The following is a 24,745-nucleotide window of genomic DNA, read 5'->3' on the forward strand; positions in this document are numbered from 1 at the left end:
TCTGCCAAAAGGCAAGGCCAGGACTTGCCACTGTACAGACAAGACAAGCTGCTACTAGTGGAATCATCCTTGATGATTTGGAACATCTTCTTTAAAAAAAAATCCCTCTGGGTGCGGTAGCTTATGCCTGTAATCCCAGCACTTTTGAGTGGCCGAGGCGGGCGAATCACAAGGTCAGGAGTTCGAGACCAGCCTGGCCAACATGGTGAAACCTGGTCTCTACTAAAAATACAAAAAAATGAGCTGGGCGTGGTGGCAGGTGCCTGTAATCCCAGCTACTTGGGAGGCTGAGGCAGGAGAATCGCTTGAACCCAGGAGGCAGAGGTTGCAGTGAGCCAAGACCGCGCCACTGCACTCCAGCCCAGGTGACGATGCTAGACTCTGTCTCAAAAAAAAAAAAATCCCACTCAAACTCCACTTGTACCACTGATAGACACATAAGGGATTAGACATCTAGCTGGCGGAACTGTGCCACCAATATTGAACAGATAAGGTAATTGACGATATTAATGATAATCATTTAATCATAGTAGTAACAACAGCCAAGGTTTCCTGAGGACTTAATCTCCATAGCAACCCCTTATCTTAGACATTGTAATTATGACCATTTTAATAATAAGGAAACATAGAGGCTATGTAACTTGCCTATGATCACCTGGCAAAAAGTATGAGCGGGCTGATTCTACGTTTCAACTTGGGTCACTCCTGTTGTATATGAACTGCTCAGTGTAACAAGTCTTGGCTGACTATTTATTTAGTGCCTAACACTCAGGGTATAGGAATTAATAGCTGGTCCTTTTCCTCAAAAAGTTTTGTGGTTTCTGGGTTTTGTTTTGTTTTGTTTTGTTTGAGACAGAGTATCACTCTGGCCCAGGCTGGAGTGGAGTGGCATGATCTCGGCTCACTACAACCTCCACCTCCCGGGTTCAAGCTATTCTAGTGCCTCAGTTTCCAGAGTACCTGGGATTACAGGTGCACACGCCACCACACCCAGCTAATTTTTTGTATTTTAATAGAAATAGGATTTCACGATGTTGCCCAGGCTGGTCTCGAACTGCGGAGCTCAGGCAATCTGCATGCCTTGGCCTCCCAAAGTGCTACGATTACAGGTGTGAGCCACCACTCCCAGCTTAGCTTTGTGGTTTCTTAAATTGCTTTAAAATTTTTTATTTTCTTAGATTAGTTTTATATATATATAAAGATGGGGTTTCACCATGTTGGCCAGGCTGGTCTTGAACTCCTGACCTCTGGTGATCCACCCACCTCGGCCTCCCAAAGTGCTAGGATTACAGATGTGAGCCACTGCACCTGGTCTTTTAGATTAGTTAAGTGCAGAACTGAGAAGGGGGAAAGGGTAGAACAAAGAATTCAATCTGTAATGACCGTGAACAATCAATCAATCTAGATAACTCACTACTCAAGGAGCTTTGGATCTTGCTGAAAGGTTGTGCCTTACACATACACCCACTTACATGACTGGCACAGACTCTTCGGCTTATCCCAGGGCTTCAGATTGAAAGAGGTGGATCTTGAAGCATGGCTTGGGTTTAAATACCAGGGAACAGGAGAAGGCAGAGAATACTCATGATACACTTCCATCCACTGTGGGCCCTGTCTCCCTTGCTATTCTCTCCTCTTACCACTGTCCTCTGTGCCCAAGCTGCTCCAGCTACACCAACTTCCTGCCAGTCCCTCAGCTACCCCAGAGCTTCTCCCACTCCAGCATCTTTTTGTTTGTTTGTTTGTTTGTTTGTTGTTTTTGAGACAGTCTCACTGTGTGGCCCAGGCCAGAGTGCAGTGGCACCATCTCAGCTCACTGCAACCTCCACCTTCTGGGTTCAAGTGATTCTCCAGCCTCAGCCTCTCGAGTAGCTGGGATTACGGGCATGCACCACCACACCAGGATAATTTTTTATTTTTAGTAGAGACAGGGTTTCACCATGTTGGCCAGACTGGTCTTGAACTCCTGACCGCAAGTGATCCACCCGCCTTGGCCTGCCAAAGTGTTGGGATTACAGACATGAGCCTCCACGCCCGGTCACACCCCAGGATCTTTGCACTTGCTTTTACCTCTGCTGGAGACACTCTTCTACCTGATTTTCCTGTGCCTATTCTAATGTCACCTCCTCAGAGAGGCCCTCCCTGGTTACTCAGACAGTCTACTTGCCTCTCTCACAGGCACAGTTCAACACCTTACACTGTTTTATTTCCTCCTCATCACCTGTCATTCTCAGAAACCATTTGTTCCCCCCACCAGACAGAAGCTCAGTGAGAGCAAGGACTTCACGTGTCTTGTTCACTGCTTTGTGCCAAGCATGTTGAGCAGTGTCCCGCACAAAGCTGGCTCACAGTGTTTCATTCAATAAATGAATGAACTTCCACTTGCCCATCTGAAAAAAGAGGGGTTATCTTTTACTAGAGTTCTAGCCTTGAACAGTGCCCCACATCCAAGAGACCCTCAGACCACTAAATGAAATATAAAAGTTTGAGTGTTTGTTCCTTTTGAGAACCTTAAGGAAGCCATGAACTTTCTCTGCAGAAAAATCCACAAACATCCAAGAAGGAATCTGCTCCAGATGACCTCCAAGAGCCAGGCACAGTGGTATGTTCCTGGAGTCCCAGCTACTTCGAGGCTGAGGCAGGATGATTGCTGCCTGAGACTAGCCTGCGTGACAGAGCAAGATACTGTCTCTAATAATAACAAAATAATAATCATAATAATAATAATGATCCCCAAGGCCTCTTGCCCTGGTTCAAAAGCCAAGAGCTTTTGGCTGCTGGATACAGAGTGCTGGTGGACTCTCCAGATACCTGTTTTGCCATCTGGGCAGATGTATATTTTTATAGGATTGGTTACTATAGCTCCCAGGCATCATGGGGACTAAAATTAGCCAAAGCTTCATGTTTTTATTCATAAACTATGATGGCTATTTCGATGAGGATGATCCAGCAGAACTCTTCCCAGTTTTTGGCTGGGGTTCCCATGTGGCTTTTGGTTCAGGTATTGGAAATCTGGTTGGGGCTGGGCTGAAGCCCTCCTGAGGGCCACTCCCAGGAGGGTGTCCTCTGAGGGGACACCCTGAGCCAGGATCACTCCCAGAAGGAAGACTTGGTACATTTGATATCTAGGGATAGGAGCATACAGCTGGGCGCAGTGGCTCATGCCTGTAATCCCAGCACTTTGGGAGGCCGATGCAGGTGGATCACCTGAGGTCAGGAGTTCGAGACCAGCCTGACCAACATAGTGAAACCCTGTCTCTACTAAAAATACAAAATTAGCCAGGCATGGGGGCTCATGCCTGTAATCCCTCCTACTTGGGAGGCTGAGACAGGAGAATTGCATGAACCCAGGAGGCAAAGGTTACAGTGAGCCAAGATCACACCATTGCACTCCAGCCTGGGCAACAAGAATGAAACTCTGTCTCAAAAAGAAAAAAAAAGAAAGCAGCATACTGGAGCAGCAGGAGCCTCTGAAGCAAGGATGACTCTGACCTAGAAAGGAAGACCACTAGGACTAAGCTGGTCCTCCTGTTACCAGCCAAGGGCTTTATAGGAAGGGAGAGAAGTACAACCCAGCCAGGTGTGATAGAACTGGGTGTGAGTCCCCTCTCTGTTATTGAGTCACTGAGTGACTTTGGGCTCATTCCTGCCCCTCTCTGAGCTACACCTTTTCTTTATTTCTCTTTAATTGTGTTAATAGAGACAAGGTCTTCTTAGGTTGCCCAGGCTGGCCTTGAACTCCTGTTCTCAAGCAATCCTGCCTTGGCCTCCCAATATGCTAGGATTACAAGCACGAGCTACCATGCCTGACTCTACACCTTTCATTTATAAAATAGGTTGGACAGCAGAATAGTAATAATAAGAACCAGCATTTATTAAACACCTACTATGTGCCAAGCACCAGCTAAGCTCTTTGCATATATTGTCTGATTTAACCCTTATAAATCTGGAACTATTATTATTCCCATTTTATAAATGTGGAAAATGAAGTTCATAGTAACAATTTGCCCAAGATTACACACCAAGGATGCATAAGCTTATGGTAAATTGGAGATTCATATCAGGTTAAATGGTCACCAGAGCCCAAGTGCTTGACTACTGCACGCTACTTCCCCCTCAGTTCCTCCTCAGCTCTGATATACCTAGACTTCAGACCACACGGCCCTCTCCTGAGTCAAGTATGTTGCTGATCCAATATTAGGCTGAATCAGCTTTTCATCTTGTAAAGCAGAGTCAGTATATTGGGGTCCCTGCTGCCTGCCCACTGCCCTGTCCAGCCTCTCTCCAGCTGTGCTCTTCTAGGCAATTCCCACTTTACCCTGATCCTGTCCTCCAGACCTAGCACCCCAGCCACAGCCTTAGAACTCAAGGGACTACCTGGGGAATGTCTACATATGCCTGCCATCCAGGATCCCTACACCCCAATACATCAGCTACCTCATTTGAGCATTCAATCTTTTTTTTTTTTTTGAGACAGAGTCTTGCTCTATCCCAGGCTGGAGTGCAGTGGCGCAATCTCGGCTCACTGCAACCTCCGCCTCCTGGGTTCAGGGGATTCTTCCGCCTCAGCCTCCGGAGTAGCCGGGGCCACAGGTGTGTGCCACCACGCCCGGCTAATTTTTGCGTTTTTAGTAGAGACAGGGTTTCACCATGTTGGCCAGGATGATCTCGATCTCTTGACCTCGTGATCCGCCCACCTCGGCCTCCCAAAGTGCTGGGATTACAGGCATGAGCCACCGCGCCTGGCCTGATCATTCAATCTTTATTGTGCGTTGCATCAGGCAGTAGGGATATAGCAATAAATAGGACAGACAAGGCTCTGCCCTCGTGCACTTTACATTCCGATAGGTGGAGGCAGGCTGTGAGCCCATTTCAGGTTGAGATCAGTTCTGTGGAAGAAATAAGGAGGATTAAATGAGAAAGCAGTGCAGGATGACTTTAGATAGGGGCATTAGCATAGACCTCTTGGAGGAGGCAAGATGAGAAGTTGAAGAATGAGTCAGTGAGAAGGGCTGGGAGAAAAGTACTCCAGGAGAGGGGAGAGCAACAAGCACCCAGACCCTGATGTGAGGAGAACTTGGCTTTTTCAAGTAACTCAAAGTGTGGCTAGAATTACCTATGGGGGAAATTTCCCTTCTCCTCCTGCTCTTCCTTGTCCTTTTCTCCTCCATCTTCCTCTTGTTCCCTCCTATCCTTTTTACACCCTTTTAGCCATTCCAACATACTTTCTTGTTCACTATCTCAGTGAATGCCACAGCAGTCCTGTGAAAGAGTTAGGGTAGGGATTAGAACCTATAGTGTAGGTATAGTGGGGAAACTGAGGCCTCTATCATTCAGGGAAGCTGGGACCCAAAACCAGGTCTCCCGACCCCTGGCTAAAAACCAGACTTTTTTTTTTTTTTTTTTTGAGACAGAGTTTTGCTCTTGTTGCCCAGGCTGCGTGATCTCGGTTGACCGCAACCTCTCCCTCTCAGGTTCAAGTGATTCTTCTGCCTCAGCCTCCTGAGCAGTGGGATTACAGGCATGCGCCACCACACTCAGCTAATTTTTTTGTATTGTTAATAGAGATGTTTCACCATGTTGGTCAGGCTGGTCTTGAACTTCTGATTTCAGAAGCCTTGGCTTCCCAAAGTGCTGGTATTACAGGCATGAGCCATGGCGCCTGGCCCTAAAAACCAGATTTTTTTTCTTTTTTTAAAATTTTTTTTAAAAAAAGATGGGGTTTTACCATGATGGCTAGGCTGGTCTTGAACTCCTGACCTCAGGTGATCCACCCATCTTGGCCTCCCAAAGTGCTAGGATTACAGGCGTGAGCCACTGTGCCCGACCATAAAAACCGGATTCTTAACCATACCAAATACCTGTTTGTCTTTCTGTTCAGTGACTCCAGAGATTCTGTCACTAGCTCTGAGACCAGCTTCTGGACCACCTGATGAACCATCTCTGGGAGCTGGACTGGGGCCGGGTAAACTGTTCCTACACAGGGACAGGAATACCTGGACAGGGAGCAAGAGGTCTGAACCCTGGAAATAGATCAGAAAGGCTCTGTGGATTTGGCTTCTGGGAAGGAGGAAAGCAACCAAGCATAAAATTAAATAAATAAAAGAAGGGCCAAGAAACATCTCCTAAGGCCATGCATTAAAAACAGCGTCAGAATCTCAGCAGTTCAGATCTCCAGGTCAGAACTCCTGAGTGGGCCTTTCAGATTAAAAAAACTCAACAAAACTTACATATGAGAACTTGAGGGCCCATGGGGAGCCAGGTTTCATTGGAGCAATTGTTACTAAACTGAGAAGAGAGACAACCATATTCAATATTACAAAGCAGGCTGGGCGCAGTGGCTCACACCTATAATCCCAGAACTTTGGGAGGCTGAGGCAGGCAGATCACCTGAGGTCAGGAGTTCAAGACCAGCCTGACCAACATGGAGAAACCCCGTCTCTACTAAAAATACAAAATTAGCCGGGCATTGTGTAGCATGCCTCTAATCCCAGCTACTCGGGAGGATGAGTCAGGAGAATCACTTAAACCCGGGAGGCAGAGGTTGTAGTGAGCCGAGATCCCACCACCGCACTCCAGCCTGGGCAACAGAGAGAGACTCTGTCTCAGAAAAATAAAGTACACACACACACACACACACACACATCTATAATACAGAGCAGACATAGGGCAAAACACTTTATGTCCATTATCTCATTTAACACAACACTTAGGCAGAATATTTGTTTTCTATCATTGCTATAGTAAATTACCACAAACTTGGTGACTTAAAAACACATATTATCTTATAGTTCTGAAAGTCAGAAGTCCTAAAATCAAGGTGTCATTGGGCTGCCTTCCTTCTAGAGGCTTGAGGGAAGAATCTGTTTTCTTACCTGTTTTCAGCTTCTAGAGGGCACCTGCATTCCTTGGCTTGTGAACCCTCACTGTGTCTTCTAAGCACATCACTCCAACTCTGCTTCTGCCTTGACATCTCCTGACTTAGACCCTTTGGTCTTCATCTTTTGAGAACCCTTGTGATTACACTGGGCCCACCCAAATAACCTAAGATAATCTTCCCACCTTGAAATCCTTAAATTAATCTGCAAAGCCCCCTTTGCCATGTAAGATAACCTATTTATAGGCTCTGAGGATTAAGGCATGTCTGTCTTTGGAGGGGCCACTATTTTGCCTATCATAGGTGGGTACAATTACCATTCCCATTTTAAAGATGAGTAAAGAAAAGTTCAGAGAACTAAATCACTTGGTTGAGATCCCACAGTGGAGAAGTCAGGAATGCACACAAGTAGTTCCACTCCAGACCCCTCTCTCCATGGCTTCCCCATGCACGCCACTGCCTATTCTGCCTGCTGGCCAGGGCTGCCTCCCTTCCCCCACTGGCCCCAAATCCAAACCCAATTATTCAAGTTCAGATTGGATCTCTCCTATTCTTTCAAAGCTTAGAGCTGATAGGGCCCTTTGGTCCTATCCATTCCCATATTTTCTGTGTGGCTGGGAAAATTAAGGTTCAAAGAGCCCAAGGTTACAGTGTGGACAGCTAGGCCTGGGGCCTTTGTCTCCCAGGCTGAAGCCAGCTCTGGCCTGATCCAAATCTCTGGAGGCAGAGACTGGGCAGGCTGACCCCTTTGAGATGAGGATTATGTATCAGAACTCTCAAATGTACCCTTTGTGAGGCTGGCTGACCGTCAAGGCTGCCAAGCTAAGAAGGTTCAAGCACATTGGAGGCTGACTCAGCCTGTTGCCTTGCTACTGTATCTTTCCCCAGGCAGGCCTTCCCATTGTCTGACAATGGGCACAAAGAACCCATTGTCATCTGGCCCTGGGTGCCTGAAGCAGAGCATCCACCAACCAGGCCAAGGCCAAACAGAGGAAGATGAAATTTAACCTCAGCACTCACCACTTGCAACACACTCACTGAGCAGTTGAAGGTTTCTCCTTTAGCTCTTTGCAGCTCACAAAGGACTTTTTTCTTTCTTTGAGATGGAGTCTCACTCAGGCTGGAGTGCAAGGGTGTGATCTCAGCTCACTGCATCCTCTGCCTCCTGCATTCAAGCAATTCTCCTGCCTCAGGCTCCTGGGTAGCTAAGGATTATAGGCGTGTGCCACCTTGCCCAGCTAATTTTTTGTATTTTTTAGTAGAGACAGGGTTTCACCATGTTCGCCAGGCAGGTCTTGAACTCCTGACCTAGTAATCTAGGCCTCCCAAAGTGCTGGGGTTACAGGCGTGAGCCACCGTGCCCAGCCCACAGAGGACTTTTATCACCCTAATCTTATGGAGTGGCACATTTAGTCTACAAAGTAGAAAAGTCAGGATTCACTAAACCCATTTTGGGATTGGGAAGACAGAGAGATTTACCCAAGGTCACACAGTTGGCCTATGGGGGAGCTGAAATGAAAGCTCTCAAACACTTAACACTCAGTCAAGACTCTTTCCCCTGCACCCACTGCCCCCCACAAGGGTCCCAGTGAGTGTTTGCCAGGGCACTCATTCTCACAGAGGCTCCCTTGTGATTACACTGGGCCCACCCAAATAACCTAAGATAATCTTCCCACCTTGAAATCCTTAAATTAATCTGCAAAGCCCCCTTTGCCATGTAAGATAACCTATTTATAGATTCTGAGGATTAAGGCATTTGTCCACTGAGGTGACAAATGTTAACAATGTGTTGGCTGTACCTTTTCATGTTGACACAAACCTACTGGTCTTAGTCTGTTTTGTGTTGTTATAACAGAATACCTGGAACTGGATGATTTATAATAAACATAAATTTATTGGCTCATGATTCTGGAGCTGGGAAGTCCAAGCCTGAGGGGCTAGCATCTGGCAAAGGTCTTCATGCTGTATCATGTCAAGGTGGAAAGGCAAAGAGAGGGCTAGAAAGAGAGCAGGAGATAGAACCCGGAGCCTCAAACCCTAATTGATGTTAATCAGCACGTTAGGGCAGAGCCCTCAGGATCTAAACATCTCCCAACAGGCCCCATCTCCCGACACTGTTGCATTGAGGATTCAGTTTTCAACACATGCATTTAGGGGTACATGCTCAAACCCTAGCATCACCTAAGAAGAAAGAAGCACTCATTTAAGTTCTGATTTGGGTTCTTCCCTTAGTAGGACCTGTGCCCTGAGGCCCTGCTTATATTCTGACCTTAAGCAGCTCACTTTTCCTTTCCAAACCTCAGTGTTCTTATCTGTAAAATAGGCATGATTAAAATATTTCACCCTCCTGGGTACAAAGTCAGTGTAAGATTCAAGTGAACATAGATTTTAAGAAGTCAGTAAATGTAAGAGGATGCTTAGGAGTCCTATTTTTTGAGTCAGATTTCTGGGTTAGGGTCCTGGGCCAAAGTTATTTAACTCTAGAAGACTTGAGGCATGTTATTAACCTCTACCCTCAGCCTCCTCCAGTGTAAAGTTCTCGTGAGGGTTTGTGAGGATTAAATGAGATCATATCTGTAATGCATTTGGTTCACTATTGCATGTCTGAAGCACTTCATAAATGTCAGCTATCTTATAAGTAGATTATCTAACTCAACACTTTCCAAAGTCTGTTTCACAAAATATTAGTCCTGTAACACATTCCAGAAAGATAGCGGGACCGTGGATTCAAGTGCGTTTGTGAAATGCAGCACTCACTACCTTCCTCCTGGATATTCCTGAGACGCATTGAAATCTTAAAGCTCTGAAAATGTCAGCAGGAAGACCTGTTGAACTCTATTAAAGCTATCAGAGTCTTTGTTTTCATGAATTTCTTAATGCATTCCACAGAACTTTGTTTTCTAACAAACTCTTTGGGAAATGTTTTTATTTGCTCCAACACCCTCGTTTGAAGAAGAAACTGAGGTTCAGAAAGGTAAAGTGAACTGGCCTGGGTCTCCCAGCCAATAAATAGCAGAGCTGGGGCTTGACCCAAGCTAACTAACTCTTTGACCTATTGCTTCTTTTTAATTTTCATTTTTTTTTAAAGACGGAGTCTCCCTCTCTCACCTGGGCTGGAGTGCAGTGGTGCCATCTCGGCTTACTGCAACCTCCGCCTCCCAGGTTCAAGCAATCCTCCTGTCTCAGCCTCCCAAGTAGCTGGGACTAGAGGTGCATGCCACCTGTAGTGAGTGCCTGGCTAATTTTTGTGTTTTTAGTAAAGACAGGTTTCGCCATATTGGTCAGGCTAATCTCGAACTCCTGACCTCAGTTGATTCACCCACCTCGGCCTCCCACTGTGCCGGGATTACAGGCACGAGCCATCATGCCAGCTGACCTATTGGTCTTTTTATTAAAACACACTGAGAAAACACCTTCTGCTGTTGATGTGGATGAGCACTCTCAAAAGGTTAAAGATTTGCATTATTGGTTTTCTAGCCCTTCAGCCTTTTTCCAGGGCTCTGTATCCATGACTTTGAGGCTGCAGGGCTCCCTGCTGCTCTGGGGAGGGTTAGCTCGGCAGCAGATTGGCTCAGTCTGCCCCAATCCCCAGGTCTATAATATTGCTGTTGCTGGTCCAGGTCCAGGGAACACTCACATGCAGGCATCAATTTTCTTCTGAAACCCCACATGCCTGGAAATCTTCTCTGAAGGAGTGAAAAAGCCCAATAACCCAACCCTGACAACGTGGCAGCTCTTACACGTTCCCTGACGTGGCCCACAAACCAAACCTCTCTTCAGTTTAGCTGCTGTGAAGCCAGGAATAACGACAGCCCCACCAGCCCCGCCAGCCCAGAGACGTGGCAGCCTATGCTGCATGACTCAGCCAACCTGAGAAGCAGCCTGTAGGGTCTGTCCTCTCAGGTCTCTGGGCTGGGGCAGATAGCTGACAAGGAAGGGTGATCTGGACTAAGCAGCTCAGCCCCATCCCTTCCCCTGAGATAAGGCAGGCCTCACTGTCATCTGAGGCTGATCCAGCACCGCAGCTTCATGTCATCTCTCCCCACTCCTGGCTCCTGTACCTTTCCTCATGGGAGCTTCTTGTCATGATTTTTTGAGATTTCCCATGTCAGTTTCTGACTGCATTCTGTGGAGCTCTGGGAGTTCCATGCAGTAGTCAAGGGACATAGGGAAGGCCAAGGAGGCGGATCTCCACAGCCCTCGTCCATTGCTGCTTCAACCAGAGCAGAACTGTTTTTGTCTGTTCGAAGTATCGGGCTTTTGTCTAAAATTTTATTTCTTTTTTCTTTGTATTTGTACTTTGTTTTTATTTTTTAATTTTATATGAAATTTTAATTTATGTTTCAGAGAAACTTCTCCAGTTATGAACTATAGAAATAATCCCTGAAAGTATAGTCTTGTAAGATTTGATTTCCGCCAGGCACGGTGGCTCACGCCTATAACCCCAGCACTTTGGGAGGCTGAGGCAAGTGGATCACGAGGTCAAGAGATCGAGACCATCCTGGTCAACTTGGTGAAACCCCGTCTCTACTAGAAATACAAAAAATTAGCTGGGCACGGTGGTGTGCGCCTGTAATCCCAGCTACTCAGGAGGCTGAGGCAGGAGAATTGCCTGAACCCAGGAGGCAGACGTTGCAGTGAGCCGAGATCACACCATTGCACTCCAGCCTGGGTAACAAGAGCGAAACTCCGTCTCAAAAAAAAAGATTTGATTTCCAAAAGTGGTTTCAGTAATTTAAAAAGAAAAAAAAGCTTGAAATGCACTGATTTATTTTCAGCCCACTGGCTCTCCAGGTGAAGAAAAATGAGACCTGGAGAGAGGGGTTGATCTATCCAAAGACCCAGAGCATCACAAGCTCTCCAGGGCACTGTGGGAGGGGAAGGGTTCCAAGATCCAAGCAGGAACCACGGAAGACTCGAACCTGCTTGCTGGAAGCTTGCAGTCTGGTCACTCTGAGCAGGCAGCCAGCTGATAGTTCCTATGTCCACCCAGAAACAGGAGCAAGGGGCTCCATCTATTAGCCTGGCGTCTCCCTGAAAGGAAAAACCAGAGGCCTGCTGCTGTGGTTTACACCTGCAATCCCAGCAATTTGGGAGGCCAAGCCAGGCAAATCACTTGAGCCCAGGAGTTCAAGACCTGCCTGGGTAACATAGGGAGACCTGGCTCTACAAAAAAAAGCAAAAATTAGCTGGGTGTGGTAGCATGCACCTGAGATCACAGCTAGTCGGGAGGATGAGGTGGCAGGATCATCTGAGCCCATGGAGGTCAAGGCTGCAGTGAGCTGTGATCCTGCCACTGCACTCCAGCCTGGGCAACAAATGAAACCCTATTTGAAAGAAGAAGAAGAAAAAAGGCCAGGTGTGGTAGCTTATGCCTGTAATCCCAACCAAGGCAGAGGGATCACCTGAGGTCAGGAGTTCAATACCAGCCTGGCCAACATGGTAAAACCCCATCTCTACTAAAAATACAAAATCAGCCGGGTGTCGTGGTGCATGCCTGTAATCCCAGCTACTTGGGAGGCTGAGGCATGAGAATCACTTGAAACCGGGAGATAGAGGTTGCAGTGAGCTGAGATCATGCCACTGTACTCCGGTCTGGGTGACAAAGTGAGACCCTGTCTCAAAACTAAATAAATAAAGTAAAATAAGCACTGGACAAGGATTCGCGAGACCTGGGTTCCTCACCCAATCATTAAATTTTGTGGGCAAATCATTTTCCTGCTCTGGACCTTACTTTGCTCATTTTTTATTTGTTTGTTTTTGTTTTTGTCTTCTTGAGATGGAGTCTCATTCTGTTACCCAGGCTGGAGTGCAATGGTGTGATCTCGACTCACTCCAACATCTGCCTCCCAGGTTCAAGCGATTCTCCTGTCTCAGCTTCCCAGGTAGCTGGGATTTCAGGCACCTGCCACCATGCCCAGCTGGCTAAATTTTGTACTTATAGTAGAGACAGAATTTCAAGATGTTGGCCAGACTGGTCTCGAACTCCTGACCTCAAGTGATCCACCTGCGATCCACCTGTCCTGGCCTCCCAAAGTGCTTGGATTACAGGTGTGAGTCACTATGCCCAGCCAGTTTGCTCATTTGTAAAATGAAGCTATTGGGTTAAGTCATAGTTTTCAGATAGCAGGCGATGAGAACCGAGATGATAGGGTCCAGATCCTCCTGAGAAGCCCTCAGAGGTAGCTGTTGTTTTGCTATATTAATTGTAAACAAGGAATTCAGTGTTTTCCTCCTCTATCTCCTGCTTCTCTTACTCCCTTGAATTCCTCACTCAGATCCTTGAGTTTGCTGGCAGAGACTTCATGATTCTTCAGGGTTGCAACCCTAAGTCTGTCTTGCTAACTCTCTAGAGGCTGCATTCTGCCCTTTCACTTGCAGCTTGGGAGGATTGTTTCTTTCCTAAGATCCCAGAACAATGAGGGAGATACAAGGGTCAGAACAAATCATAGCCAACCACCCTATCTGGCCCAGCGCTGAGCGCTCCAGCTCCCCCACCCCCTACTGAACGGCTCACTTCCCAACGCCATCCCAAGTTAGGTTATTCTCCTGATTCAGACATTTTTGTGGTGTGAAATCATCTCCGCCCAGCCAGCCGAAGCTAGGAGCTCACTCCAGCCCACTGCAGCTTGCTGGCCCTCCCTCCCTTTCCCTGCCACGTCCCCACACCCTCAGTTCCTCTCCTCCAAGCACTCAGAACTTCCATTTGATTTCCTTTCAATTCTGCAAAGAAACACAGTGTCAAGAGCATGTTGGATTCAGCTCTGTCTTCTCCCTGTAGCTCCTGGTGCAGGTCCTGGCTCCTGATCAAGCCCTAAGGGAAGGTGATTTAAATAAGTTTGTTAAACCAAGACAGAGAAAGGAGACAAAGGAAAACAGACATAATCAGACAGTGGAAGGGAGCGACCCGACACTGAGAGTCTGCTTTGATCAAGAGAGAGACAGAGGCCGAGTGCAGTGGCTCCTGCCTGTGCTAATCCTAGCACTTTGGGAGGGTGAGGTGGTGATGGGGGTGGTGGATCACCTGAGGTCAGAAGTTCCAGACCAGCCTGGCCAACATCGTGCAACCCCATCTCTACTAAAAATACCACAATTAATTGGGCATGGTGGCATATGTCTGTAATCCCAGCTACTCAGGAGGAATCCCAGCTATTCAGTGAGCTAAGACGGCACCACTGTACTCCAGCCTGGGCGAAAGAGCGAGACTCCATCTTGAGAGAGAGAAAGAGAGAGAGAGAGAGAGAGAGAAAGAGAGAGAGAGAGAGGCGAGAAGACAGAGAGACAAGACAGACACAGAAACAAATGTGAAGAAAACTTACCTGAAACTTAGTAACAAAACAAAAGGGTGAGACTGCATGTCCTCTCAGTGTTAGACTGGAACATGGTCTACAAGTCCATCTAGGGATCACCTTGGGATGTATCTTTGTGTGGCTTGCTACTCACTGTTGATTAGGGCTCTGACTTTGAAGTTACATGTTAACTTGCAGGTTTCTGCCCACTTAAAAACAAAGAAAAGAAAAAAATAATCCCAGAGGTGACAGTGCAATTGCCTTGTGCGGCATTAACCAGTTTTGTATATTACCCAGTGGTCTTTTTCTAGCAGTCTTCCAATGCTGTAGCTGTATAATCTCTTTTTGAATTCTCTTTGAACCAGCTTTACTATCCTGCTTATTCCCTCATTAATGGGTTAAATAAATCATTAACATGTGCTCATTTTTTATTTGTTTTTGTTCATTTTTTTATCAGAGTCATGTTTTTAACTTTTAAAAACTGTATTCTAATAAGAGAGGCAGAAATAGAATGAGACAGAGATGAAGAAAGAGAGAAAGAGGCAGAGGCAGAGATAGAAGGGAAAGAGACATAGGGACATTGAGAGAATCCAGAGAAAGAGATACACAGAGAAACAGAAGAAACATAAGTAGAGAGACTGAGACCCAATGAACCCATGCACAGAGTCAGAGAGAGACAGAGAGAGAGAGAGAGAGAGAGAGAGAGAGAGAGAGAGAGAGAGAGAGAGAGAGAGAGAGAGAGAGAGAAAGGGCCAGCAGCAGAGATCAAGGTCAGCCATGCATGCCTAAAACACTGTGAGTAATGTTAGCCTCGGAGGAAGGGATACAGTGGAGTGAAAAAGATGAAGGGGAGGGACTTTTATATTTATTTCTTCATACTTCTATCTTGAATTTCTTTTTTTCTTTGTTTTAATTAGAGACAGAGTCTCTCTATATTGCCTAGGCTGGTCTTGAACTCCTGGGCTCAAGTGATCCTTCTGCTGCAACCTCCCAAAGTGCTGGGATTATAGGTGTGAGCTACTGTGCCTGGCCTTGAATTTGTACGAAAATATAATCATGTGTTATTTTATACTTTTATTTTAATTTTTATCTTTTTGAGACACAGTCTCACTCTGTCACCCTGGCTAGAGAGCAGTGGCGTGATCATGGCTCACTGCAGCCTTGACTTCCCAGGCTCAAGTGATCCTCCTGCCTCAGCCTCCAGAGTAGCTGGGACTACAGGTGCATACCACCAGGCCCAGATATTGTTTTTTACTTTTATAGAGATGTGGGGGAGGGGGGTCTTACTATGTTGCTTAGGCTGCTCTTGAACTCATGGTCTCAAGCAGTCCCCCTCACCTCTGCCCCCCAAAGTGCTGGGATTACAGGCACGAGCCACCATGCTCAGCCCATTTTACATTTTTAAAATAGGCGTAGAGGTTGAAAGGCAAAGAAAGACTGTGAGAGAAGCAAAAACCACTAGAGAGAGAAAACATCAAGAAAAGCAAGGACAGCTGCACTGGCTGGTACCTGTAATCCAAGCACTTTGGGAGTAAATTTCTTGAAAATAACTGTAACATTATTTCTTAAATTTTCTAATCTTTGTAACTATAAAGGCTGATTTCTAAAATTATGATAAAAGAAATATAAAATTCATATGGTGAATTTTTGATAATGGAAACATCACTGTGAAACAAATACAAGCATTGTGTAAGGCACAAGGGCTACAGTGGTGACAAATACAGACTAGGTCCCTGCTTTCGTGGCACTTGCATTCTGGAGAGAAGGCAACAGAGAATAGGCTCACAAATAAACACACAAGGCAATTTTATCTGTGATAAGTGCTATAAAGACAATACCCAGGGTGGTATAATAGATCACAGGAGACGGGGCGGGGGGGGGGGGCGGCTAGCAATGACTCTTGTGATAGGAATTTGACTTGTTTTTTAACTATTGCAAGGTCATGCAGAGCAATCTTTTCTTTTTTTAATTGTACTTTAGGTTCTGGGGTATATGTGCAGATCATGCAGGATTGTTACATAGGTACATACATGGACATGTGGGTTGCTGCCTCCATCTTCCCGTCACCTATATCTGGCATTTCTTTCCATGTTATCCCTCCCCAACCTCCCTACCCCCTCTGTCCCACCCCTAGCACCCCACAACAGACCTCAATGTGTGATGCTCCCTTCCCTGTGTCCATGTGTTCTCATTGTTCAGTACCCTCCTATGAGTGAGAACATGTGGAGTTTGATTTTCTGTTCTTGTGTCAGTTTGCTGAGAATGATAATTTCATCCATGTCCCTACAAAGGACACAAACTCATAGTTTTTTATGGCTACATAGTATTCCATAGTGTATATGTGCAACAATTTCTTTGTCCAGTCTGTCATTGATCAGCATTTGAGTTGGTTCTAGCTCTTTGCTATTGTAAACAGTGCCACAGTGAACATACGTGTGCATGTGTCTTTATAATAGAATGATTTATAATCCCTTGGGTATATAACCAGTAATAGGATTGCTGGGTCAAATGGAATTTCTATTTCTCGGTCCTTGAGGAATCACCACACTGTCTTCCACAATGGTTGAACTAATTTACATTCCCACCAGCAGTGTAAAAGTGTTCCTATTTCTCCACATCCTATTCAGCATCTGTTGTCTCCGGATTTTTTAATGATTGCCATTCTAATTGGCATGAGATGGTATCTCAATGTGGTTTTGATTTGCATTTCTCTAATGACCAGTGATGATGAGCATTTTTTCATATGGTTGTTGGCCTCATATACGTCTTCTTTTGAAAAGTATCCGTTCATATCATTTGCCCATTTTTGAATGGGTTTGTTTGTTTTTTTCTTGTAAATTTGTTTTAGTTCTTTGTAGATTCTGGATATTAGCCCTTTGTCAGGTGCATAGATTGTGAAAATTTTAAAAATACAGAACCCTTCATGAATTTGTGTGTCATCCTTTCTCAGAGACCATGCTAATATTCTCTGTATCGTTCCAATTTTGGTATATGTGCTGCTGAAGCAAGCATGTGGAGCAATCTTTTCTAGGGAATATACACATCCAGACATGAATTGTGCCCATGGGTGGCATATGGCTTTGTTGGTGAGAAAAGGTACATTCATAAAGACACAAAGAATGACCAAAAGACATTATAGAAAGTAGCCCACCTAAATCTTGAAAACATTATGCTAAGTGAAAGAAAGCAACAACAGAAGATCATATATTGCATTATACCATTTATGTGAAATCCTAGGCTGGGCATATTGCTCATGCTTATGATCCCATCACTTTGGGAGACCAAGGCAGGAGGACTGCTTGAGACCAGAAGGTTGGGACCAGCCTGGGCAACATAGCAAGACCCTGGCCAGGGGCAGTGACTCATACCTCTAATCCCAGCCAGTTTGGGTGGCCGAGATGGGCAAATCATGTGAGGTCAGGAGTTTAAGACTAGACTGGTCAATATGGTGAAACCCCGTCTCTACTAAAAATACAAAAATTAGCTGAGCATAGTGGCACACACCTGTAATTCCAGCTGCTCAGGAGGCTGAGGCAGGAGAATCGCTTAAAACCCTGAGGTGGAAATTGCAATGAGCAGAGATCATGCCATTGCACTCCAGTCTGGGTGACAGAGCAAGACTCCATCTCGAGAGAGAGAGAGAGAGAGAGAGAGAGAGAGAGAGAGAGAGACCCTGTCTTATATGGTTTGTCTATGCCTCCACCCAAATCTCATCCTAAATTGTAGTTCCTATAATCCCATATGTCATGGGAGGGAACTTGTGGGCAGTGATTAAATTATGGGGGCAGTTCCCCCTTGCTGTTCTCATGATAGTGAGTTCTCTCGAGATCTGATAGTTTTATAAGGAGCTTTCCCTGTTTCACCCTGCATTTCTTCCTGCCACCATGTAAAGAGGGATGCGGTTGCTTCCCCTCTCGCCATGACTGTAAGTTTCCTGAGGCCTCCCCAGCTATGCTGAACTTAAGTCAATTAAACCTCTTTCCTTTATAAATTACCCAGTCTCGGCTGGGTGCGGTGGCTCAAGTCTGTAATCCCAGCACTTTGGGAGGCTGAGGTGGGTGGATCACCAGGGCGAGAGATCAAGACGATCCTGGCCAACATGGTGAAACCCCGTCTCTACTAAAAATACAAAAATTAGCTGGGCATGGTGGCGTGCGCTTGTAGTCTCAGCTACTCAGGAGGCTGAGGCAGGAGAATTGCTTGAACCTGGGAGGTGGAGGTTGCAGTGAGCCGAAATTGTGCCACTGCACTCCAGCCTGGTGCCTGGCGACAGAGTGAGACTCTGTCTCAAATAAATAAATAAATTACCCAGTCTCAGGTATTTCTTTACGCAGCATGAGAACAGACTAATACATCATCTTTACAAAAAAAATTTTAAGAATTAGCTAAGTATAGTGGCACATGCCTGTTATTCTAGCCTAGGGAGGAGGATCACTTGAACCCAGGAGTTAGAGGCTGTGGTGAGCTATGATTGCACCACTGCACTCCAGTCTAGGCAACAAAGAAGGAAAGATTCACTCAGAGGCATAGCATGCTAGGTGACTCAGTGGGGAGAACTTGCTATTGCAGCAGTCCAGGGAATGATAGTGAAGATAGAAATATGGGGACAAATTCAAGAGCTGCCTCTAGTGTAATATGAATAGTCTCTTAAACACAAATCTGATGATGTCACTGTCTTTCCTAAACATTTCATTCCTTCCAGGATACCATTCAAGCTTAAGGTGGCTTACAAGTCCCTGCATATCCTGGCCCCTGCAGGCCCCTCCAGCCTCATCTCTCTACAAATCTTGCCCCTTTCACCCTCTCCACCTCCAACGCATTCTCATAAATTGGTCCAGTTATAATTGTTGTCAGACCAGGGTCTCAGCTGTGGTGGTAAATACTTGTTCTCTCTACCTGGTAAAAATTCCCCTGTGGACATAAACGTCTCACTCTTACCACCCTTCAGTTCTCAGCTTAGTCATCACTTTGGAAAGTGTCTCTGACTCTCAAAGTCTGGGTTAGGTACCATTGCACTCTACAGGCTCCATCATAACTGGTTTTCTTTTCTTTTTTTTTGAGATGGGGTCTCGCTATGTTGCCCAGGCTGGAGTGCAGTGGCTATTCACAGGCACAATCTCACTGCTGTTCAGCACAAGAGTTTTGACCTGCTCTATCTCTGACCTGGGTCGGTTCACCCCTCCTTAGGCAACCTGCTGGTCCCCCACTCCTGGGAGGTCACCATATTGATGCCAAACTTAGTGTGGACACCCGATCGGCATAGTGCACTACAGCCCAGAACTCCTGGGATCAAGCGATCCTCCCACCTCAGACTCCCGAGTAGCTGGGACTACAGGCACGCGCCACTACGCCCGGCCACCATAGTTGTTTACTTATCTGTCTTCTTCACTATCCTGGGAGTTCCACGAAGACAGAGACTAGTTGTTTTCCACTGTGTCCCTACCATTTTCTCAGTGCCCAGGTCAGTGGAGAGGACTCACTTACATGAATGAGATAATACCTAGAGATGGAAGGCAAGGAAGAGGCAGGAGGGATACCTCCTTTTAGAATCATCTTTTTGCCGGGTGTGGTGGCTCACACCTGTAATCCTAGCACTTTGGGAGGCCGAGGTGAGTGGATCACCTGAGGTCAGGAGTTCAAGACCAGCCTGGCCATCATGGTGAAACTCCATCTTAAAAAAAAAAAATAGAATCAACTTTTTAATCTCTCCCATCTCCCAATCACATAGCTTTCTGTCTCCCAGCTCCTTGGAGAGAAGTCTCAGTTTCTCTGAGATCACTCTTACCCCTTCAGGCTATGGCTGATTTGAGGGCCAGGTGCATCTTGGACTGAATTCAGGCCTGGAACTTTCTACCCCTTAAGATCCTCTGCAGTTTCCAGCCCAGAGTTCTGGCACCAAAGACAGGCAGTATCTAGCTTCAACTAGATGCTAGTTGCTCAACTGGCCAAGGAATAAGAAAGCCATCTTGTGCTTGTGGGAGGGCAGCCATGGGAGTGGGTCTGGGTGGGGCTCAGTGCCATGGGATGCCCTGGGGGCATATGGACCCATTTCAGAGCTTCGCCAACTCCTTCATCCAGGGACTCTTCTGTGCCTCTCTTGTGCTTTACAATTAAAAATATCACTTCCCTAATGTTTCTTAGAGCCTCACAAAGGGCCACAGGAAGGACAGCCAGAGAGAGGGGCAAGAGGGAGAGGAGGCCAGTGTCTAAAATACACGGAGTATTTTACACTTTTAATTTTATAATTGTAATACAAGTCCAGAGCAGGACTTCTGAGACTTCAGTCATCTGGTACCACTTTCACCTTTGTTGCCATATCCTCATAACACCTTGTATCCTCATAACACCTGTAGAATTATTTGCTTTTATTTCAAATTTTTTTTTTTTTTTTTTAGAGACGGGGTCTCACTGTGTTGCCCAGGCTGGGATGCAGTGGCTATTCACAGGTGAGATCCCACTACTGATCAGCATGGGAGTTTTGACCTGCTCCATTTCTAACCTGGGCCGGTTCTGACCTGACCTTTTTGCCAGGCGTGGTGGCTCATGCCTGTAATCCTAGCACTTTAGGAGGCCGAGGTGAGTGGATAACCTGAGGTCAGGAGTTCAAGACCAGCCTGGCCATAATGGTGAAACCCCATCTTAAAAAAAAAATAGAATCAACTTTTTTATCTCTCCCATCTCCCAATCACATAGCTTTCTGTCTCCCAGCTCCTTGGAGAGAAGTCTCAGTTTCTCTGAGATCACTCTTACCCCTTCAGGCTATGGCTGATTTGAGGGCCAGGTGCATCTTGGACTGAATTTAGGCCTGGAACTTTCTACCTTAGGCAACCTGGTGGTCCCCTACTCCCAGGAGGTCACCATATTGATGCCGAACTTAGTGCAGACACCTGATCAGCATGGTGCACTACAGCCCAGAACTCCTGGGGTCAAGAGAACCTTTAGCCTCAGCCTCCCAAGTAGCTGAGACTACAGGCAGGTGCCACCACACCTGGCTCAACTTAATTTTTAAAACCAAAACACATTTAACTTAAAGAAAACCTTATATCACCACACTAAAAGAAGAGTATAATTTGCCAGGTGTGTCCAGTTATCCCCTCAGATCCACTCTCCGTCCTACCCCATCTGCTCTAGGGCAGAGGTGCTGACCTTATGGACCACACCCATGAGCTCTTGTGGCCTCTATTTCCATCTGGGATTAGCCTCAGTAGGAGACTGGGAACAAGGAGGAACAAGAGTGAAATGAGAGTCTTTCTTCCCCCAGCTCCTTGCCTAGGGGATCACAGCAGACTGGCTGTTTTCTTCAACCCAAGGTCTGAGCTCCTGTCCCTTGGCCCTCTCTCTGGTTCTTGTACCTACTCTCCCTTACCCTTCAGGCACCTTGCTGCAGCTGTCCCTAGAGGACTACACTGTCCTCTGATTTATATACACAGGGCCCACATCTTTATAAATAGTCCTTGATGAAATTCTTACATTACCCGTTTTGAAAGTGCCATCTGTTTTCTGCCAGGAACCTGGCTGATATACTTATCATAAAGAGAAAGTAATTGACAGCGATAATACAATTATGCTATTAAATTTCAAATAAATGTAAAAAGGGATGAAGAATTTTTATATAACGCTATAGAATGAGCTTCATGAATATAAGTGAAAAGTGAACAAATCATAAAAAGCAAAGTGCAGAGCAATTTATAGTCTGCAGGGGAGAGAAAAATAAAAACGTGCAATATATGCATTTGCTCACATACCCAAAAAGAAGCAATTAAAAGGTAAAACTAGCCAGGTGTTGTGGCTCACATCTGTAATCTCAGCACTTTGGGAGGCCAAAGTGAGCGGATCACCAGAGGTTAGGAGTTCAAGACCAGCCTAACATAGAGAAACCCATCTCTGCTAAAAATACAAAATTAGCTGGGTGTGGTGACACATACCTGTAATCCCAGCTACTTGGGGAGCTGAGGCAGGTGAATTGCTTGAACCTGGTGGGGTGGAGGTTGCCGTGAGCCAAGATCGCACCATTGCACTCCAGCCTGGGCAACAAGAGCGAAACTCTGTCTCAAAAAAAAGGTAAAATTAAAAATTAATAGAGATGGTTACCTTAGGGAGAGAGAAAATATTGTTGATAAAAAGCTAGAGTTCTCTGATTACTTTGTTATATAGTTTTAACTTTGGAACTATTAAGTGTTTTATACAATTAAATTTATATTAAAATAGCATGAGCTATTAATTGGCTAGACAATGTTCTTTTGCACCACAAATTCCAGGAACATGAAGATAATGGGTGAAGGTCACATAGTGCAACTTGTAGTAACAGTTTAGGTAATTTATCAACTAGTCTGGAAGCTTCCTTGAAGGAAAGAAAGAAAAAAATGCCTTTAAACAATTGTCCCTGGAAAAAGCCAGTGGAAGGGGGTGGTTGTCAAGACTGTCTCATACTCATGTCTCTCTGGGCCTGATAAATTTTGCATACCTCACATTCTTTAGACAGCTCTGAGCTACTTTTCTTTTTTTTTTAAGATGGGATTTCACCATGTTGGCCAGGCTGGTCTTGAACTCCTGACCTCAGGTGATCTGCCCACCTTGGCCTGCCAAGTGCTGAGATTACAGGCCTGAGCCACTGAGCCCAGCTGAGCTACTTTTCTTTCTCAAGGGGAAGTTCTTCCTTAAAACATTGAGGAAGCATTGTTAGAAATTGAAAATCAACATTTTTAGCCCCTAATGCGTCAAAGTAATGATTAAAGAACAAGAGGTCGATGAGGAACCATGGAAAAAAATGGGCCAGGACAATACTTGAACCAATTCAATAATCTTGAGAGCTTGTTTGGTGGTTCTAGCAGGGGAGCAAAGCTATTCATACGCCCTTGTTTGAAGATTGGTTTTCCTCTGTCCAGGATGGTCTTCCTCTTAGACCTAGAATGCAGACTCAGGAGGAACGTGCATAAAGCAGTGGGAAGGAAGAGGACACTCGCCTAGCCAGCCAGAGCAGCCGAATCAACCCTGAGAGTCAGTGAGGTGCAAATGTCATAGCCAGATTGCCCTCACATCCAAATTCAATAATCTTAACCTCACTAAGAGTGGGACAAAGAGACATCTTGTTCACGGTATGATGTGATAAAATGTGCACACCATGACTTAGGAAGCACTTCTGGCAAAAGAAATTAACCTGAGTGTAATTACCAGTTTATGGGATATACAAAGGAATAGAGAAATGTATCTAAAAACACAAGAATTAAATCAGTCAAACCAGAATATGGTAAATTTTGCAAAACAAATAATATGCTTTCTTCAATAAATGAACGGCATGACAAAAGGTGGGGAGTGGAGGGAGGAACTGTAATAGATTAAATGAGCCATAAGAATAAAGTATAGGCTGGGCACGGTGGCTCAAGCCTGTAATCCTAGCACTTTGGGAGGCCGAGGCAGGTGGATTACCTGAGGTTGGGAGTTTGAGACCAGCCTAACCAACATGGTGAAATGCCGTCTTTACTAAAAAATACAACAATGAGCTAGGCATGGTGGCAAGCACCTGTAATCCCAGCTACTCGGGAGGCTAAGGCAGGAGAATAGCTCCAACCCGGGAGGCATAGGTTTCAGTGAGCTAAGATCATTGCACTCCAGCCTGTGTGACCAGAGCAAAACTCCATCTCAAAGAAAAAAAAAAAAAAGGAATAAAGTGTATAGTATGAGCTTCTTTGCAGCCTGATTCAAAGCAACTATATTTAAATAGACGTTTTTCAGAAAATCGAAAATTTGAACACAGACTAAATATTGAATGATATTAGGGAATTACTTTTTTCCCCTATTTTTTTAGAGACCTGGCCTTGCAATGTTGCCCAGGCCGACTTCAAACTCTTGGGCTCAATTGATCCTCTCATCTCAGCCTTCCATAGCTAGGACTACAGGTGTGGGCCACCACAGACAGCTAGTTAAGGAATTACTTTAATTTTGTTAGATGAGATGAGAGAGGTGAGGCTATGTTGAAAAGAAAGTTCTTATCTGTTAGCTATAGATACTGAAATATTTATGAGTAATAATATATGAGATTTGTTTTGAATTACTCCTGGGAAAAAGTGTGTGATGGGGGTGGGTATGTAAAACAAACTGATAGAGATTGATAGTAATTCAAGCTAGGTGATGGTACATGAATGATTAATTATATCATTCTCTTTGCTTTGGAAAATATCCATAGAACAATATAACAATATCAAATTAAATTAATGCTCTTACGGCCAGTCTTGGTGGCTTATAATTATAATCCTAGCACTTGGGAGGCTAAGGTGGGTGGATCACTTGAGGCCAGAAGTTCGAGACGAGCCTGGCCAAAGGACATGGTGAAACTCCATCTCTACTAAAAATACAAAACATTAGCTGGCCATTGTGGCAGGCACCTGTAATCCCAGTTACTTGGGAGGCTGAGGCAGAAAAATTGCTTGAACCCAGGAGGCAGAGGTTGCAGTGAGCCAAGATCATGCCACTGCACCCTAACCTGGGCAGGAAAATGAGACTCCGTCTAAAAAAAAAAAAAAAAAAAAAGATAAAATAAAATAAATTATTTAATGCTATTAGTTGTGAATGCTCTATGAAA

General features: G+C 45.4%; 1 non-coding gene and 1 pseudogene across 1 annotated transcript; both read right to left on the reverse strand.

Annotated features, from left to right (window-relative positions):
* Positions 1-11,199: 11,199 nt before the first annotated feature.
* LOC118151731 (small nucleolar RNA U3) lies at positions 11,200-11,276 on the reverse strand (annotated as a pseudogene).
* A 5,795-nt stretch (positions 11,277-17,071) lies between these two features.
* Positions 17,072-17,174, reverse strand: LOC118151835 (U6 spliceosomal RNA). The gene has a single exon (XR_004740240.1). It is a non-coding gene; the product is annotated as a U6 spliceosomal RNA (small nuclear RNA).
* Between the last annotated feature and the right edge of the window lie 7,571 nt (positions 17,175-24,745).

The sequence above is a fragment of the Callithrix jacchus genome, chromosome 2, assembly GCF_049354715.1.
Source record: "Callithrix jacchus isolate 240 chromosome 2, calJac240_pri, whole genome shotgun sequence".
Lineage (NCBI taxonomy): Eukaryota > Metazoa > Chordata > Mammalia > Primates > Cebidae > Callithrix > Callithrix jacchus.